At 42.6% G+C, this 21,265-nt stretch overlaps 1 protein-coding gene and 1 long non-coding RNA gene across 5 annotated transcripts in view; one reads left to right on the top strand and one right to left on the bottom strand.

Moving 5' to 3' along the window:
* Window positions 1–21,265, bottom strand: part of magi3a (membrane associated guanylate kinase, WW and PDZ domain containing 3a) — a 195,290-nt gene that overhangs the window by 152,677 nt on the left and 21,348 nt on the right. The window lies entirely within an intron of this gene.
* Window positions 3,743–9,980, top strand: LOC116691981 (uncharacterized). The gene is made up of 2 exons (XR_004332603.1): window positions 3,743–3,817; window positions 9,872–9,980. It is a non-coding gene; the product is annotated as an uncharacterized LOC116691981 (long non-coding RNA).

Genomic DNA, 21,265 nt, shown 5'->3' with positions numbered 1-21,265 from the left:
TAACTGGGATGAATAAAAGTCTCCTTATGCTATATAGGGGATTAAATAACAGGACGACACACAAATGGGTCGTTTAATTGACACCCCCATGGCCAAATAACTGACGCGTATCGCCGTATCGCTTTTTTGTTGTTTTTCTTAGTGTGCCCCTACACGTGCTTAAATGGGTCTTATAGTTTAGATTCCTCAAAGTAGCCACCCTTTTCTTTTTTGATAGCGCTGCAAACCCTCTGCGTTCTCTCAATGAGCTCCATGAGGTAGTCACCTGGAATGGTTTTCACTTCACAGGTGGGCTGTCAGGGTTAATTAGTGGAATTCCTTGCCCTATTAATGGAGTTGGGACCATCAGTTGTGTTGTGCAGAAGTCAGGTTGATAAACAGCCAACAGCCCTATTGGACAACTGTTAGAATTCATATTATGGAAAGAACCACTCAGCTAAGTAAAGAGAAACGAGTGGCCATCAGGTCAGTCGGTCCGGAAAATTGCGAAAACTTTTAATGTGTCCCCAAGTGCAGTCGCAAAAACCATCAAGCGCTACAACAAAACTGGCTCACATAAAGACCGCCCAAAGGAAAGGAAGACCAGGAGTCACCAGTCTCAGAAATCACAAGTTAACAGCAGCTCAGATTAGAGACTAGATGAATACCACACAGAGTTCACACAGCAGACACATTTTTAGAACTGTTAAGAGGAGACTGCGCAAATCAGGCCTTCATGGTCAAATAGCAGCTAGGAAACCACTGCTAAGGAGAGGCAACAAGTAGAATAGATTTGCTTGGGCCAAGAAACACAAGGAAGGGACATTAGACCATTGGAAATCTGGGCTTTGGTCTGATGAGTCTAAGTTTGAGATCTGCGGTTCCAACTGCTGTGTCTTTGTGCGACGGAGAAAAGGTGACCGGATGGATTCTACATGCCTGGTTCCCAATGTGAAGCATGGAGGAGGAGGTGAGATGGTGTGGGGGTGCTTTGCTGGTGACACTGTTGGGGATTTATTCAAAATTGAGGGCATACTGAACCAGCATCCTGCAGCGACATGCCATCTCATCCAGTTTGCGTTTAGTTGGACCGTCATTTATTTTTCAACAGAACAATGACCCCAAACACATCTCCAGGCTGTGTAAGGGCTATTTGACCAAAAAGGAGAGTGATGGAGTGCTGCGCCTCCACAGTCACCGGACCTGAAACCAATGGCGATGGTTTGTGGAGAGCTGGACCGCAGAGTGAAGGCAAAAGGGCCAACAAGTGCTGAGCATCTCTGGGAACTCCTTCAAGACTGTCGGGAAACCATTTCAGGTGACTACCTCTTGAAGCTCATCAAGAGAATGCCAAGAGTGTGCAAAGCAGTAATCAGAGCACAGGGTCGCTACTCTGAAGAAACTAGAATATAAGCCATAAGACAGTTACTTCACACTTTTGTGTTAAGTACATAATTCCATATGTGCTCATTCATAGTTTTGATGCCTTCAGTGAGAATCTACAATGTAAATAGTCATTAAAATAAAGGAAGTGCATTGAATGAGAAGGTGTGTCCAAACTTTTGGACTGTACTGTATATATATATCAACATAATATTATATATATATATATATATAAAAATGATCTAATGCACAAATAATTAGGCAAAACACACATAAAGCTGTATGATTACTTATATCACTGACATGGAGCACAATTGGGAAAGGACGTCCAAAGCGTGTTTAGGCTTATACGCAGGGATGATACACATTAAAACCACGTAGACAAAGAAAGTACTACAAACTTGTGTGACAAATACTGTATATGTGAAAATCTAACAAACTCTTATTTATATGTAAGTACTGAATATATTTTTCAATTGTTGCATCGAGATGCATCGATAATCAGTATTGAATCGAAAGGTGCCCAGAGATTTTTTTTTGTACTATGGACCTTCCGTTGTGTCCTGAATAAAAATGGGAGACTCTGGCCAGCTTGCATCTGTTCATGGCGTTGGTTGGAGCAGACCACTGATGATGCAGAGCCACAGATGGGCAGTGATGTTGACCAGATTGTCTCTCCGTGGCCTCGGAGAAGACTTAAAACACGCGTGTGCCGGGGATTACTGGCGTCTTGTAGGGAAATTGGCCTAATCCAAAACAAATCCAGTGGGATATGTTCTCGTAATTCATCGATTGTGGTGGCTGTCCTTTTAACCACACGTCTGACAGATTTTTGTTCTCACGCCTCACTGGCTGCGGCCTGAGACATCATTCCAACAGCCATTATTAGCCAGCCGGCACTCCACTTGATTACACGAGAGCTGCATTACAGATGCCAGATACGTAATCCCTTGCATATTAATGATAAAATGCTTAAGATGTGTGTAGATAGATAAATGGATAGATGGTCTTTTTTGTCGTTGTACATGGTAATAGAAAACATATTTTGGAGAGCTCCTCGAGACATACATTCAGGGCATAACATTTAAATAAATAAAAAGAATTGCACATGAGAGGGGCTAGCGAGATATGACGTCAAGTGCATTTCACATTTAAGACATTTTTCACGTTGTTTGGTATGATTATTTAAAGTAATAAAGAGTATTCGGTTGGAATAACATTTATCAGTTGAACACATGATTTATTCTAATTCATAGACAGACCTTTTGAAGGCATCATCCGTACCCTTGGTCAGCCAATCTTTCTGGCTAAATGGTTTTATTCCAAAAGGCTTTATCTCAACGGTGCAGTTTACCTGTAAGAATTATGGTATCTCGTTTTTGCCGTTTTTGCAGTAGCAGCACGTTTACAGTAGTTCATCAATGATGTATTGGTGCACACACGCAGAGCAACTGGTGTTGTCAGCCACTGTGTAACGGCAGCCTTTGTTAATTACTCTGCATCTGTGCCACTGCCTTCCTCTCCTCCCCCTGCCTCCCCCTCTCGTCTACCCGCCTCTCTCATCTTGGCTCCACTAAGTGCTGCACCCAAACTCCCTCCTCCTCCTAGATTGGAATCAACAAGAGCAAATCTAGCGTTGCCATATGTTTTCGTACAGCCTTCACTGAGCATAGTGTGGCCCTTGCCCTCCTCCCCCCTCTTTTCGTCCCCACGGGGTACCGGTCGCCTTCTGCCAATTAACCTCGGTTTGTGACCCAACCTTAACCAAGCGCTTGCTCCCGTGCAAAACCCCTTACATAAAAGGGATCAGGAGTAGGACATATGCCCCCGTGTCTCCTGCTGCGGAGACCCCCTACCTTGCAGTCGAAGCCTGTGGATGACAGATGAGGCAGGAAGAAAAGCAACAAGGACAGGGACAAACAGAAAGGAAACATGGAAAAAGGAGAGAAGAGAAAGAGAGAGAAAAGAAGGTGGAGGGTGGGGGTGTGGCCTTGACCAACTGCCACTTTGCTCGATTGAAAGCCATGATGTCTCTCTCATGGGTGGGCCAAATTCTCTGGGCAGGAGATAACCTTGCCCCTTATGACTTCATGAGGGGCAAGATTCCAGATCGACCCATCTGAGCTTTCATTTTCTCAAAGGCAGAGCAGAATACCCAGGGCTCAGTTTACTCCTATCGCCATTTCTAGCCACTGGGGGACCATAGGCAGGCTGGAGGAATGCATATTAATGTTAAAAAAACTCATGAAGTGACATTTTCATGCCATGGGACCTTTAAAAGGGTTAAGTGCCAAAGGACCTCACTGTGTTATGTTCTAACATCAAATGTAGTGTCGATTCCAGGTCTGGGCTGGCCCGTTCTTCAGCATATAATACGAAGACTTTTGGGGCGTCCTCTAGCTCACCCAGTAAGAGTATGCGCCTCATGTTGGCTGAGACCTTTGCAGTGGCCCAGGTTCGAATCAGACTTGCGGCGCTTTTTTTTAAATAATCACACAAAAAAAAGAACAAGGACAACTGGATCAACGGAAATACATTTTCATCCCACGGGTTGGCGGTTGTCAATTTAAAGCCCTGGATACTAGATACATTTTATTTACAGTTTAACAGGGAGTTTTTAATGTTAAATAAAGCCACACTTTAGAGCGCCGCTAACTGTGCACCGTGGCTGCACACACACAACAAGCGCCTGGAAGTGCGGTGGTTGCTACCGAAACAAAAGCTTCTGCATTTTGGAAAACTTGAATTCAAAACCATATTCTCCAAACGATTCCAATAAAAAACGATTTTGTAGCAAAACTTAATTTTTTGAAACAATTTCACGTTGGAATCAGTTTCTGATGCCCAATCCTACCCTTAAAACCACAAGATTTGGCAGATTTGATCCCAGGCTACTCCAGCTACGTGTCAAAGTGTCCCTGAGCAAGGCACTGAATCCCAAGTTGCTCCCTGGATGCTGTATGTATAGCGGTCTACTGCTCTAAATGCTAAGGATGGCTTAACTGTTGTAATCCCATTTCACTACATTGTGCTGTGTGCATGTGACTAATAAAGTTTTTTTTCTCTCTCTCTCTCTTTAAGTTTCGTTCTCCTCCCCTTCGCCTGCCCCCTCTGCAATCTTCTTCTATCAGTACCCCCAGCAATCACAGTAAGCTGCCGCCGCGGCAGTGATGTCAGCCGCCTTTAAGCCAAATGAAATGGCGGGGAGAGCGCAGCGAGCAGTGATTGCGCCACAGATTGCTGTTTTTGACCTGCCAGTCTCCAGGTCTGGAGGTTGGAGCATGGAGACCTGCATGTGTTCACACTGATTTCTTGGGCCCTATTTTACTCTAAGCGCAGGGCGTGAAGCGCCAGGCGCAGGTGCGTTTAGGGCGTGTCCAAATCTACGTTTGCTAGTTTGATGGCGAGAAAAAAAAAAAAAAAAAAAAAAAAAAAAAGGTCTGTGCGCCGGAAGAATGGTTCAAAAAGGTTGTACTTTGTGGCTTAATTAAGGGTGTTTTGGAGGTATCATGCAATAAACCAATCAGAGTGTCATCTCCCATTCCCTTTAAAAGCCAGGCGCGTTAGTACCCTGGCCATTGCTGTTATGATGGAGAATTTGCTGAGTACGAAGGAGAGATTTTCAGGAGAAGAAACTGATCTGTTCGTGTGTGGAGTGAAAGCCCGCAAGCGGATCATATAATACTGTTTCACATTGTAATATTTTTATTTTTAAACTTTTGCATGTTTGTGTGCATTTGGTGTTATTGACTTACCAGCATTCAATTAGACTCATATAGAAATTAAAAAGAATGGAAACAATCTCCCCCGAATGTAAATATATAAATAATCACCAAATTGCCTAGTAGCATCCACAGAAAACACACAAATTGAAAGGAAAATAAAACCACCAATAAAAACAAATAGGACAAAGGGTGTTAGTCTGTAGAGTAACTGATAACGAGCTGAGGAAATTATGTACTGTATGTTTATCCAAACTAAAACTAACTCTTCAGAAATCAAAATATTGAATGGTTATGAGCTGGATCAGTGACGTTTGGCTATTTCTTGTTTGTGGACTGTTTAATGGTTTTTGGTTTATCTGTTCAGATTAATTTGTTTGGGTTTTTGTCCAAAAGGGTTGATTTGGTCAAGCCGACCGAGTTAAACACGGACACTGAGGGATGCAAATTAAATGTCTAACGTCTATGAGTAATGTGTGTACATTTAGAGGGAGTAGGAGCTGAACAGTTTTCAATCGCAGTTATTTCTGAGACAATTAACTGCTCTGCAAAATTTGGAATAGCGGGCACCAGGTTAGCCCACCTGCTAGATCGGGCGCCCATATATAGAGTTTTACTTCTCGACAGAGCGGCCTCAGGTTCAGCTCCAACCTGCGGGCCCTTGCTGCATGTCATTCCCCCCCCCTCCCCTTTCAAGTCTAAGCTGTCCTAACCAAATAAAGGCCTAAAATAATGCCCCAAAAATAATTGTAGATGCATTTCCATCTGCACGTAGCTCAAGGGCACTGCAGCTACCTGACTACCCGGCTAGGTAAGAGTGTGGGTGGGGTGAGATGGGTGAGGTGGGGTTGATGATTGGCAGCCTGGGGAAGGCTGATTCCAGAGAATGACGGGCCAGGAGAAGCGCTGAAGAGGGCAAGTTCACCGGAGAGTAAGATAAGCTAGCCTGTGCCGGAGGCTGACTGTTTGAAGGTTACAGTATTTTCTGGTTTGGCTGGTTACACTTGAGAGAGAAAATTACTTTCATCACATACAGAAAGCCTCTCCTTGGCGTCTTCTTTTTGGTTTTGATTATAGAGAGTGATTTTAGAGCACAGAGGCCAATACAGTGGACATGAGATTAGGGCAGTGAAGTACTAAAACCTATTTTCCTTTGTTTATCACTTCAGTAAGAATCAATACGAAGCATGTAGCTCTTCCGTGAGCATTGAGAAATGTGGATCCACCTCACACCAAGTCAGTCTGAAAGAAAGAAACAAAACTGGTTTATTGATTTGGTACTATGTCAGGGGACCAATTAAGCTCGGCGAGCTTTGGGCTTCTGACACTGCCTGGCCAGAGGTTTACAACCAGCCAACTTTTGTTTGGAAATCATCAATTTGCTGACATCAAAGTTCAGCCCGCAAATGAGTTTTTTGCTCATTACAATAAAGCTGAGCACTGGAAATCAATACTGGCCAATCAATCAATTATATACATCAATTCTGAACATGACAAACGACAAACTTTTCAAGTCCATACTTTTTTTAGTGTCGAATGCAAGTGCAAGAGCAAATGTAAAGAGCATGAATATCGTTTTCCCTCCGTACTTACAACAGTCACAAGGGCATACTTTTTTTTTTTTAAAGATTTTTTGGGGGGGCATTTTCGGTCTTTATTTTTGACAGGACCCAATGGCATTAATTTTTATTATAACGTACATGTCTCAACGTTATCTCAATTTACATCAGCACTACACAGTGAACTACAAAGGAACTAATTTTTCTGATTATTGCTACACCACATGAATGGGGCACAGATGCTCTGTTAACCAAAGGGGAAAAGGATTTGTGTATCCGCCCCATGACTTGGATCCACTCCAAAATTCTTCCATGGCCCACGCTACACCCTTCTGCAAAGTTTCATGAAAATCGGGCCCGTAGGTTGTCCTGCTGACAGCTGAGGTTGCCCTGTGCCACATTTGCGCATGCATTAAAACAAACCAGTTGCAAGAAGCTAACAGTTGCTTCACATTCCTAACAGCACTCAAAGCTTTGCATATTTTCGGCACAGAGTTTTAAAGATCCCATCGCATGAAAATTTCACTAATTTTTTTTTTTTTTAACATTTGTGTTCCCCCAGCCTGCCTATGGTCCCCCAGTGGCTAGACATGGTGATAGGTGTAAACCGAGCCCTGGGTATTCTGCTCTGCCTTTGAGAAGCTCAGATGGGCCGATCTGGAATCTCCACCTTATGAGGTCATAAGTGAAGTGGCAGTTAGTCAAGGCCACACCCCCAGCTAAAGTTATAGAAATATTTCAACTTCCAACTACGTGCCATGCTCCACATAGTGTTACCGTGGTCACTTAGCAACTACAAGGGCCATGACCAATGCAAAACATCCAATCAATGCTACTTTAAATACCTAGGCCTTGGATTGATTTGAATGTTTTCTAGCAGCAGGACTTGTTTGTCTCTTGACACTTGGACTGCACAATGAGCCTGGACAAACATAAAGGACTATTGTTCAAAGGAATGCACTTACAGGAATGCCCAGCGCCTCTCCTGCTGATCGTTTACTTCAGTGCTCGGCGTCCACACAGCACCAAGTGACCAAAGTGCCATATAAAGTTAGTTTCCAACACGTTGTGCAAGTTTGAAATGAAAAGGACTGGAGGCTTCAGACGTGATTACTTTTATCTTGCCGTGTGCAGCAGGAGGACAAAAGGCTGACAGCTCTGAGGAGCTCTGGTTGAGGGTGATAAAGATATACCACTGGTTGCACACACACTGACAGAAGCTGGATAGAAGCTTTTGATGATACCAACTACTCAGTGTTTGGGAATGTCTGCAGTAAGAGGTGAGCACTAAAGAGAAGAAGGGCAGAAACAGTCGGAAAGGGCAAGAGACGACAAACTGGGTCTCGGGGTAAAATGGGAAGAAAAATCAGGTGTACAGTACGTCTTCTCCTTTCTTACTTCATGGTATAGCATGCAGTGTTCCCAATGCGTAGGTTCTACTTGGGCGCCCCGCCCAGGCAGATTGAGACCCGCACAGGTAGATCGAATCCCAATTATAATTTCTTTGCCAATCAACAATGTATTTTATGCATTTTTAATTGAAAGAGCACATCTGATTTGTTTAATATGCAAAAAGTTGTTTTCTTTCTAAAGTATTTGTTATGTATGTGTTATGTAGTCATTGTTTTCAATAATAGCTCATAAACCTTTGTTTGACTGGTTTATTACTGATTATTATTTGATGTTGAAATATTGCTGTAGTTGCAGGATGTCGTAAGCTGGCATCACGCATTGCGTCGTTCCATCCCGCGCCACCCACCGCCACGAGTCACTTCTCAAGCTGTGGGAAACACTGGCATGGTTGCACAGAGGTCAGCGCCGGGTTGTGTTGTGCGTCAAGTTGTTTTAAAGGTGCAACAGAGAACTACAACTGCTACTCTGCCTTTCAACAGGACTGCACCAGTAGGGATCTTGGAGGGCTACAACTCTCTGGCCAGTACTCCAGAGTACAGCCCGACTGATATATCAGCGCTGTTATTATCGGCCAATATTAGGCTTTTTTTTTTTTATATTCATTCATCATAATCATTTATAATGACAAATAAATGGTTCTGATAAATTACTATTAAAAAATTAAAAACAGACTGTCAACCATGTTTTAAGTGTTGGCGTTGCATAGTTTGTCCACCAGAGGACGCTCTACAACGTCTCTGTTGGCAACACTTTTTGTTATTGTGTTTTTCTTCAAAGGACTTTAAGTTTCATATCAACATCATATCAAGTTTGTATTTTTAGACATTTTAGTTATCAGACCTTTAATATATTTTGATGTTTCTCTGTTCTTTTGTGACAATAAAAATTATATCATATGTGGTGCCCATATCATGTCCAGAAGAATTGCATCCCCTGGTACTTACTGTACTGTAGAAAAACGAGTACTGTCACGTTTTCAGAATTTTGGTATCGACTTGGTATAGAAGTATCGGTTTCTCGAGACATCCCTAACCGTAAGTACACACCGCCACCGACTTGAGCTGCAAAAAAGCTCTGGCCGCCCCGCCAAGGACGCTTATCAACAAGTACGGGGAAGCTTAGTGACGCTTTTTCCGCTCTGACGTGGCGGCGATCTCTGTCCGACCGGTAGAAGCGCACGCAGCCACTGCCAATACACTGACACTAGAAACCTTTATAAATTACATATATAATGACAGAAGTTGTATTAATTGGTCACAACGGAGTCTGTTAGCAGTTAGCCCGCTCGTTAGCCGCTGAGTCGTAGCGGCGTGCAGGCAGAGCGAGCAGCCGCCGGACTAATCTAGCTAGAGACCCGTGCCAGACTTCACTGTGAGCGGATGTGACCGGCAGGTAGCGTTAACTTGTTCATGTACAAACAACGTTATATTATAAACGAAAGGTAACCCAGCGACGGCGATTATGAGCTTGTCCTCAGAATTAATGTTTTGGTAGGAACGAAAGATTACATCGTATGTTTCTCCAGGATCAGCCAGCGCGAAGGACGTCTATATTCCGATTGGCGGCTGGCGTTAGCCGCTGCTTGCCGCTGAACAGCGTCATAGCTCATTAGCATAAAGTTGGAAAATTTCAACTTTCTGATTGATGCTCAACACGCTAAAAACGCCCAAAACGCGACGCCGACAGATTTGCCGCTTCTTGCAGCCGAGAGAAGCCGGCTTCCATTGAAAATGAATGACTTCCGGAAACTTCAGACGCTCAAGTTGGTGGCGGTGTGAACGTACAGTAATGTAGAGAACAGATTGAATCGCCCAGGTTTGAATCGGACCTGCGGCCCTTTGCTACGTGTCATCCCCTCTCTTTGTCTCACCCTTTCCTGTCCATCCAGTCACTATCAAATAAAGGGAAAAGCCCCTAAAATAATCTTTAAAAACCAGCCAATGGGCATACCACACACAAACAGTTTGGATTTCATTATATTTCTTATGTGTTTATATGTCTGTGAGGATACCATTTCACTTTTAACCTGTTTTAAATCCCCAGAGAGACAGAAATCAGGGAACAGAGAGTGACACAGCACTGAGGCATGCGTGGAAAAAGGCCATGAAATTGGCGAGCCTTGGAGCAGGAATGGCCCAAGGGATCTGTTTAGAAACATGGAAAATCTGGATGGAGAAAATAAAAAAAAATAAAAAAAAAAAATCACTTCAAAACTGGAAACACGCTGCAGCTGGAAATGCTGAGCACAAAAAGATGGCAGATAACCACGCAACACTCCAGCACAGACAGATCTAATCAACACACACCTGTTATTGTACCATTACAGGGAAAATGTACCCGGCTCTTCATTACAATCCTTCTACATCGGTAGACTCGCTTTGGGATTTATTAGGGGAAAATCCAGGGGGCCAAACGCAGCAGCAACATGAGGGGGAAACAGACACAGACAGAGAGCTGAGATAATGCACGCAACATTAATGCTTCCATTCCCACGCAGTTCAGACTCCAACACACACACACACACACACACACACACACACACACACACACACACACACACACACACACACACACACACACACACACACACACACAGCTGCTCACAGAAGAGGCTACTCCCCATAAATACAAGTAACTTGCACACGTCTACGCCCTTTACTCCCGTACACACGCACGCTAATCCATAGTTCACTTAACAATGACTTGGCGCTGTGCTCACTGAACTACAACAAAGTGTGTGTGTGTGTTTGTGTGGGTTAAGTAATGCCCCAGCTGGGTTCCAGCAGAGTACATCATAACACATTTCTGTTGTTCTTCCTGACCCCCCCAAGACATGACTTGGTCGGGCACGCACAGCACCTCACACAACCCTAAACTCCTCCTGAAGACACACACACACACACACACACACACACACACACACACACACACACACACACACACACACACACACCACACACACACACACACACACACCACACACACACACACACACACACACACACACACACACACACCCAACACAACACACCACACACACACCACACACACCCCTTCCTCCCTCCGTTTGGTCTGAACATGGATCAGGAGAACAATAGGCTCCATTAGCCCACCCTCGGTTCCCTCCCTTTCTCAGGAGAGATATTTCCTATGGATGTATAAGTATGAGTATAAGTATTGAATGAGTAAATAAATAATAACACCCCTGAGCATTAGAAACTGTGTCACCTTGTCTGAGGGCAGAGACCTTGGCCCCGAGGCAGTGATAGGAACTCCTCTTAGCTTGCGCAGTGAGCAGAGCACAGCAGTGTGAAGCCTAGCTTAAAAGTGCAGGAACCTTATTCTGCTTTGTTGTTTGCACATCGGATGACTCATGCACTTGAAGAGTTCAGGATTAGCGTGCGGTCAGCTCGGAATTTCCACTGCTTAGAGTCATTAGAGGGATATTGTTTATACAAAACCTTCCTTCGCCACAGCATGCATATGCACACATCCATGCAGGGCAGGTTTCATTAAAAAAACACAAACTGTTATTCAGTGAGACCCCGGCTCTCTGCCTGTCTCTCTGAGTCAAAGCCCTGCCAGCGAGATAAGCAGGACTCCCATCACACTGCTGGAGAAACGCCATCAAGAAAGTTCCGCTTCCTTTCAACTCTTCACCTCAGCATTTCTGACAGTTAGAGCTTTCGAGCCAAACTCTCATATGAGGCATTTCAAAGCGCAACCACTTCAAACAAACAGGTTCATTGCACCGATGGGATTTCGTATAACTTTGATGGTTTTCAAAGAGAATCCGGTCTTAATATGGCCACAATGCAGCGATGTTTGAGAATACTGCCTGCCACTGTTTTTGCACCACGTGGACACAAAGCTCTAACCCCAATGCCCAGCGTGTGACCGACGTCTTGGACCATCACATGATTAACTTATGCTCAACCGCTCAGAGGTAATCTGCCGTGATGGGCAGACACATTAAAATATGAGATGTGCTTTACAATCACATGGTGCCCCCATGCTCTGCTGGTGTAAGCTAATCCAAAATAATTGATATTCATATCAAACATGAGGCTGGCTGTCCGTCAAACACGGCAGCCGCGAGGACAAACTCTTAATCAGTAAAGAGAATGTCCTCAAAGCAAGAAGCAAGTAGGCCTATTGTGTGTTATTTGAAATAGTCTCTAACACACAATGCTAAGTTGGAGACTAAGTATATACATACATACATATATATACATACATACATACATACACATATATACACATATATATACATACATATATACATATATATGTACATATACATACATACATATATACACACATATACATATACACACATATACATACACTTATACATATACACACACACACACACACACACACACACACACACACACACACACACACACACAACACACATACATACATATATATATACACACACACACACACACACAATATATATATACACACACACACACACACACACACACACACACACACACACGTATATATTTTTTATGTGGATGGTTAAAAGAATGGTATTTTATTTCATATTTCAAAAAAATAATTGGCTGCCCCAAGAGCTGAGTGTGGATAGAAAGGTTAAGATGTTGAAGTATTGCTGTAGTTGCAGGATGCAAACACTTGAGCTTGGTTTGTACTCAAATATTTACACGGACCATGTTATTTTCTCGCTGCGAAAAAGAACCAATGTACACCAGTATGTCTCTTTTTGAGGGTGAATACAGGTCAACTATTTTCTGCCAAAGAAACTAAGAGCTAATTTATTATTTTGGGCCAGAGGCGCTAAACAATAAATACATGCGTGGGGGGGGGGGGGGATTTCGAAAATCCAGAAATCGATCTTTTAATATATGCCTTTTCACCCTGGATGTACTGTATAACCCACCACAAACGTGTTGGGGGTCAATTCTTAATGTAAAACATTAACCTGGTGCATTACAAAAAAATATTTGAGAGTTGCTTGTTTCTCTGAGAAACTCTTTGTATATCTACACAAATTGGTATTGTTAAGTAGAGCTCGACCGATAACGGATTTTTAAGACTGATACCGATACAAATATTTGGTTATTTCAAAATCCAATATTCTGGTATATCGGCCAATATATACTGTATTTAAAAAAAAAAGAAATCCAGAAATGCGTAACAAAACATAAACAGATTTCCCTAACATTAGTTATTTGAGTTCTCACTAAAATAATATAATTTATTTTACTGTCACAACAGAACAGAGGAACATTAAAATATATTAAAGTTCTGATAAATAAAATGTATAAAAAGCTTGTATCTTAAAAAGTCCTGTGAACAAAAACACAACAACAACAACAACAACAAATAATCAGTGTTGCCAACAGGGACGTTGTAGAGCGCCCTCTGGTGGACAGACTATGCAACGCCACACCTCATAACATGGATGACCGTCCGTTTTTATTTAATTTTTTCAAATATTCATTTATCAGAATCATTCATTTGTCATTATAAATGATTCTGCTGAATGATTAATTATTAGTATTATTTTTATTTTCTTATTTTTTTTAAATAGGCCATTATAGTGCTGATATCAATCGTTCGGGAAATGCCTAATGTCGGTCGATAATATCGCATCGGGACCTTGTGAATTGGAATCCAATCAGTTTGGGAAATCATCGGCGACCCCCAGCCACTCCAACCCAGGGATGTCAGTGAGGGGCGAGTGGACTGGTTGGATTTAAGATAGCACTTGGACTTTGGTACGTGAAACCACAACACAAACACATGAATGCCTCCACCCTCACACACCCAGTAAGTCCCTCTTAGGCCCACATACACATGCACACATACACAAGAAATCCATAACTTCAGCCCAGTTATCAAATTCTACGCCACTACAGGAAACAGATTCCGAGAGGAAACGTGAATTTATTGCTAACAGCGTGTGGCTTCGTGTGTCTGTGTGTACAGGAAAACGCCGACATGCAGAAGTTCAGAGTCCGCTGACTATAATAAGCCTCTCCAGCTTAATGACTCAGCGAGAGACCGACACCGCTGAGTGACTGGATTGGCGCCAATCAACACATGATTGTTGTGACATTTCCAACTAGCCATTATCTGCAATTGGCCATAATTCGGTGGTGCTGCTGATGACTTATTTGAGCCCTCGCCACAACTAACAGACGGCGTGGCTCATCTCCTCCCAGATGGGGCGGAGGGCTTTGCTTCCCCTCCTAATTCTCTCTCCTCTCTCGCTCTCTCTCTAACGGCCTGTAGCCTGCGACAGAGAATGTCAAATGCCTTCTCCTCCTCCTCATTACAGAGTTTCCCGAGGCGCCCTTTTCCACCAAAAGACATTTATGTCTCATGCACTTCCAGAGCGTTGAACTCTGTTGCTACATACCAAAAACAAAGGAAAACATCACTGTCTCGGAGCAGTAACTCAGATTGACTCTCCTAGTTTTGTTTAGGAGCGATTCACCGGTGCAGATCATTCATCAGAAATCAAGTACAGCAACTGACAATGCTATTACAAAAGAAAATGGCCTTTGATTCCAGAGGATTGGCAAGGAAAGCTCAAAATAGACCAGGCAAAGCATCTTGAGGCAGGGTTAATATAGAAAAAAAAATATGAGAGAACACTGGATGTGAAGCAGATCAAAGAGATGCAGAAAGAATAAAATACTCTCAAGCTTGACGACTTTTCGCAAACAGAAAAATGGCAGAAAGCAGGGAGTTTTAGGATTGTATGGTTTGACAGAATATTACTTCATACTGCAGCAAGAGTGCATGTGTGTGCCCGTGTGTGCATGTGTCAAATGACACGCTCAGACCTTGGTCCCCAAAATTGGTGGGGGTCTGAGTCTGACAGGATTCAGTTTACCTGTCTTCAGGTGAGCAGGGGTTAAAGCGGATGTAGCACCTGTGTCATTTCAAACCCTGCACTATAAATCTTTAAAGTCAGAAAGAGAATATACTATATCCACATTCCCAGGGCTTGGATGTTGGCAGGTGTAATTGATACTTTTTGGTAGTTAGGCACCGTGACCCGATACTTCCATCCTCCGTACGGTCGTCAGTTACTGTGGTTGTCAAGGACAGCAACAGATGGAATGCACTAGATTACCTCCACCTGCAATCTGTTAGAGCGGCACAGCGGCTTACATGCATTGATAAATGTCACAATTCTTCAATCTGGAAAAACCAGATGGAAATACAATGCTGCTTAGAAACGCCCCCGAAACCAGCAAACAAGTGTGGCTAGTTTAACATCCATGGCTAATAGGCAAGCCTCCCTCTGGAGACAAAAGGGGAGGCACTGATGAGTTACAAGTTAAACTGATGAACCCCCGGGAGCCAAAGGATGTCCTTAACAGGGATGTTGCTCTGTGTTGTTGCAACTTGGGGGGGTCCCTTTAGTTACTTTCAAACCATCCAAAACCCCAGCCAAACTTGACCATGCGTCATCTAGTTCAGCCGGTGGCCCCATGTTCAGGTTTAATGAACATGACATCTTGTGATGTTTATTTAGATTTTCAATGGTCCTTTCCATCAGTGGACCAGCTGTTTTTCTTTGAGGAGAGCACTATAAGCCACAAAGACCGAGTGCATAAAGGCTGCTCTACTTTAGCCAGTCTCCCACATAAACCATCCATAGATGAGCAAGAGGAAAACAGAAGGACAAAAGAGATAAAAAGAGAAAGGAGGGAGGAGGGAAGTGCGGGGCCACTTATGCGCCCTGCCACCCTGCATCACCAAGCAGCCAATGATGGATGAATGGGAGCACATCCCAATAATAGAACCGACTTGGGCACCAAACATCAGCTGAGTAACAGCAGGAAGGGAAGAGGGAAGCATGAGGGACCGTGTGTGCTTCTACAGTATGCAGCGGCGGCAAATAAATAGTATGCATCGTCATTGTTTTTGATTTTTTGGTTGTTGTTGTTTAACCGATTGTTTTCCCCAGAATCAATGATTTTTACTGATTTATTTTTTCCAGTGATTTCCAGCAAAACAGAGCAGAAAATCCATTTCATGTTCTTCTCTACAAATTAAATAAATGTCTGACTGAGCGACTGACATTAGGGCTGTAACGATACATCCTTCAAGTACCCGGATGTCTCTCACAGTAAATTGAAATTGAATTTTGTGAATTGAATTTGAATAGTGGGAACTGAATGTGAAGATATTTCGAGAGTTGAATTTTCATTGATGATCATGTTTCAATAGATTCCAGTTCCAAACAAATAAATTCAATTCAGATCAGAGTCAGTTTTCCAACGCAGTGATTCAAATTAAACAATACAATTTCACACATTCAGGCACACATTCAGCAGCAAAGTCCGTCCCACAGCAGCTCTGCTAAGCCCTGGACCAGTCAAGAGGATGTCTGATATCATGAAAGCAATACATGATGTGATTCAAATTCAGTTTTTCAATGCAATTATTCAAGTTTAGCAATACAAATTCAAATATAAATGATTCAAATTCAGTTTCTGTTGGCACATATTTCAGCCCATAACATAAGATTACGACAACGTTCAACACGCTCCGTTATGTTAAGTATGGTTGTTTCGACCACGGTTAACAACTCTGGGCTAACCCACAAATTCATCGGTAACGTTAACTGTATAGATAGACGACTAATCTAATGGAAATTTACCAGACAAAACAGGGATAAGGCACCAAAAGGACTAATACTAATACTAGTTTAAAGATGTGGTAGCCTTGGATCTGGATGGGAAGAATAACTCTGGGAGTTGGAAGGGGTGTGTGCAATTCCGGGTTTATTTTGCATATTGTTACAGCCCTAATCTTCATATACTGTCTTTATTGTTTTTTTTAAAGAAGGAAAAGAAAATCCCAATACTCAATACTATCAAATCGCAATAAATGAAAATGGCAATACAAATCAAATCAGCACCCGTGTATCATGGAAGAACCGACTCGTCGCAGCCCTACTTCTATGTATGTGAATGTCAAAGTGTGGCTTCATTTGTCAAACTGCTCAGCAGCAAACCCACAGGGCCAAATGTGTTTCCTTATTCCAAGGCCTGAGGATTAAAGTGAAAACAGCATGTGAACAACCATTTGCAACTCAACCCGTTAACATCTTGCTCCGTCCACACCAGAGTCAAACAGAGGCCGCCGTGCTCTTTTCTCAGCCTCTTTATGACTGTCTGATATTAACGCAAAGTTGAGATCACGCCGTTATTTACTGGAGATGACGCAGGTCACAGATTTGCATATGGTAGAGGCGCCGCTCGCTGCAGCAAGGAGATAAAGGCAGACAATAAATCAGGGTAAACAAACAGATGGCTGGAACAAACAGAACCGAGAGAACAGAAGGGTTGAGATGGAAGACAAGACACAGGTATCAGGGACCTGCACCGCCTGACGCTCCCGCTGTTCCAACCCTCATCTGCATACGCCAGTTAGGGACTACACTGATGGTTTCCCTTGTTTTAGATCATTGATTTTTAACAAGTTGCATATATTTAAAATGTCTGCCTGCTGTTTTGCAAAAACACAGCCTGCTGTACATTTGCCGAATGAATCATTTAGAGAACATGAAGCTGTAAAGCAGCAATCATTCCATCACCTTTACTACTGAATATCCTTTTAATGGGGTGTCATTGTGCGCAAGAGAGTTGAGAGAAAAGCAGCCTATTTAATGCAAAATAAAAAACAAATTGACACCACAATTTTTCTAGGACATGGATGATTGCTTATCTTTTTAAACTTGGGATTTTCTGACGACATATTGTAGCTTGTGAATGCACGGTTTGCTTTGTTTTAGTTACTTTGTTTCTGGGTAGCTGACTTTAAAATCCAAGCTGTTGGCAGGTCATAAATGTATTAAATGGATTCAAACCAATGACAGCCTGCAATTCTGAAAAAATACATTCTACTGCCGCAAAAAATCCACTCAAGATCGATCTATGGTTGCTTCAGGCTGGGAGAGTGATTGCACTGAGGTGGAAAAGTATGGACGGCCCTACACCTGGAATGTGGTTACGAGAAATGGCGTCATGCTTGGCACTGGAGAAATGAACTTATGTCGCCACGGGAAACTAAATAAGTTCACAGAGACATGGGGCATACCCAGATAAACACTCAAGCAACAATGGTGCACACATGAACAAACTGACAGGATGTAGGACTGAAATGAATGATTCAATTTGAATGACGGCGCTTATGGAAGCTGACATGTCTCTCAGAAAATAAAACAGGATCACCACTGATTTTGTTTTATACATTTTCATCTTCCTTTGTTTTTTTTATGTTTATGCTGTTGAGGGAGGGGGGAGGAGGGATGTTCATAACATTGCTGACCATTTGACTGTATATTTTCTATGAGCAAAACAATAAGTATATTGTTTAAAAATGCACTAATAGTCGCAAAATCAACACATTTAAAAACACACATTTAAAAAGATAAAACTCACACATCTAACTATCAATTATTTTTCCCACCCCTATTATTTCAGCAGGGAAAGAGAAAGTGATGCTAGACGGTCACACAATGCCATAACATTTGTATTGAGTGCATTCCTGTTTGATTTTCATTTCTGACATTTCCAGGGTTTCCCCCCCAGTGTGGCCCACCATGTTTATTGAACTAGTTACACTAGGGCGGCTCGATCTCCAGGTAGCTTCCAGCACTGACTTAATGTAGGGCCTTATGTTATCTCTTTTATAGCTGTTTAGAAATTCTCCATTTTGCGATTCCATCCATGATTCTGTATGTCAGAGAAACTATTGGGCCCTACATTAATGCGGTCATCAGTCTGTGACTGGCCCCAGTCGGGCCCTCGTCAAAAAAAAGAGACACTTGCCACTGGGCTGCACAACTCTTCTGGGGGAAACCCTGACTTCCATTTTTGCAAAAATTCAGCTCTCTGTGTGTTGCCGTTTTCAAAATGCCTTTGGTACAGGAAACAACAACAAACTTCAAGCTACGCGCTGAAAATGGCCAGTTTAGAAGACTATTTGGACCATGCAATAAGGCCGGCCTGCTTAGTTCCTTCAGGGAATGATTGTAAAGATTTACACAGAATATGTTTAGGGCATTTCCTCTCTAACTGGGACCAATTGGTGGGAATGCTGTGGAGGAAGTACACACGGAGATACACTGGTAAGAGATAAGGAGGTTTAACCATGTATCAGCTGATTTAAATAGCTCACGTTACTCTATTGTGTGAACCGAACTTGATTTAATATTGTATGTGGCGTTTTCTTTTGCAGGGTGCAAATGTTCCACCAAAACAAGTTCCTTCCAAAGACTATTTAGCAGAGGCACCGTCGCTGCGTCCGGTGCTTACCCCACCTAAGACGATTGTGATTGGTTTAAAGAAATGCAAACAAGGCAGAGTGGTTTTTCTTCTTCACATATCTCAGAATGTATGCGCGGTGTAGAAGACTAGAAGAAGTATGAAGAGTAGTTTGATGAACCAACAATGCTGTTGCTAGTGACTAGATAAAGTAGGCATTAGATATCAAAGCTGAGATCTTTGATGGGGAAACAGATAAAAACAGAATCATCAAATGCCATTGTCCTACAAAAGGATCACAACATGCTCATTATGCAACATATTTCATGGCACAAATAACCTCAAAGAGACAGACAGTCTAGCAGATTATGCTGTGGAATAATTTAGCATGAGACAGTACAGATGATTTCCTGCCACATTTGAATATCACAGACACCGGTAATATTTGCAAAGCACGCACAGAGCCCAGCGTCAGCATAACACACACACACACACACACACACCACACACACACACACACACACACACCACACCACACACACACACACACACACACCACACACACACACAACACACCAAAACACACACCTGAAAACTAAACCCGTCTGCATGTTTCATGACAAGCGGATCTATTTCTTCTCACATATGTCCAGTCTGGAGCCGGCTTGCGTTAACCCACTGTGAGGGGTCATGCAGATCAACGGGCGGGTGAGGGGCTGTCGGGAAGAATCCCAAATTTATCCATCATTTGTGCGTGTTTGTTTATGTGCATGTGCCGTTGCCTAGGGCTGGGTACCAAATTGCCGCCTTAGTATCGAGTATTGAAAAATGCCTTGTCATTCAATACCAAATTTCAATACCTGAGGAGTAAGTCTCAATAGCATCAGTGAGCCAATAATCATGCTTCTACAAAGAGTAAATAATGCTGCTAATTGGGTGTGTAACATTACACGTCGTAGATGAATGCAGGAAAAACTCTACGTTACGCAGAAAGAAAGGGCTCACGTAGTAAAATAAATACTACATTAAATAATTGATTTTTGCCATAATGCTGCAATTTCTTCTTTGTTAAAGGTCCCATGACATGGTGCTCTTTGGATGCTTTTAAACCTCAGTGGTCCCCTAATACTGTATCTGAAGTTTCTTTTATATAGACCTTAGTGGTCCCCTAATACTGTATCTGAAGTCTCTTTATATAGACCTTAGTGGTCCCCTAATACTGTATCTGAAGTCTCTTTTATATAGACCTTAGTGGTCCCCTAATACTGTATCTGAAGTTTCTTTTATATAGACCTTAGTGGTCCCTAATACTGTATCTGAAGTCTCTTTTATGTAGACCTTAGTGGTCCCCTCATACTGTATCTGAAGTCTCTTTTATATAGACCTTAGTAGTCCCCTAATACTGTATCTGAAGTTTCTTTTATATAGACCTTAGTGGTCCCCTAATACTGTATCTGAAGTCTCTTATGTAGACCTTAGTGGTCCCCTAATACTTTATCTGAAGTCTCTTTTATATACCCCTTAGTGGTCCCCTAATACTGTTTCTGAAGTCTCTTTATATAGACCCTAGTGGTCCCCTAATTCCATATCTGAAGTCCGTTTACCAAATTCAGCCCATGTGCAGAATTACAGCCACTAGAGCCAATCCCACAATGAGCTTTTCTTAGTATGTGCCATTTCTGAGTCTGTACCCTTTAAGTGGGGGATAGCAGGATACCAAGGGCTCGGCTTGTACCTATCACCATTTATATCCACTGGGGGACCATAGGCAGACTGAGGGAATGCATATTAATGTTAAAAAATCATAAAATGCCATTTACATGCCATGGGATCTTTAAAATGGATTTTATAAAAAAAGTGTACTGGTATTGCAGTCACGTATTAGTATCAGAACCAGTATAGAAAATCTTTGAACGATACCCAACCCTACCCATTCACACGC

The sequence above is a fragment of the Etheostoma spectabile genome, chromosome 7 (genome assembly GCF_008692095.1).
Source record: "Etheostoma spectabile isolate EspeVRDwgs_2016 chromosome 7, UIUC_Espe_1.0, whole genome shotgun sequence".
Classification (NCBI taxonomy): Eukaryota; Metazoa; Chordata; class Actinopteri; order Perciformes; family Percidae; genus Etheostoma; species Etheostoma spectabile.
This window is presented reverse-complemented; position numbering and strand designations above follow the sequence as displayed.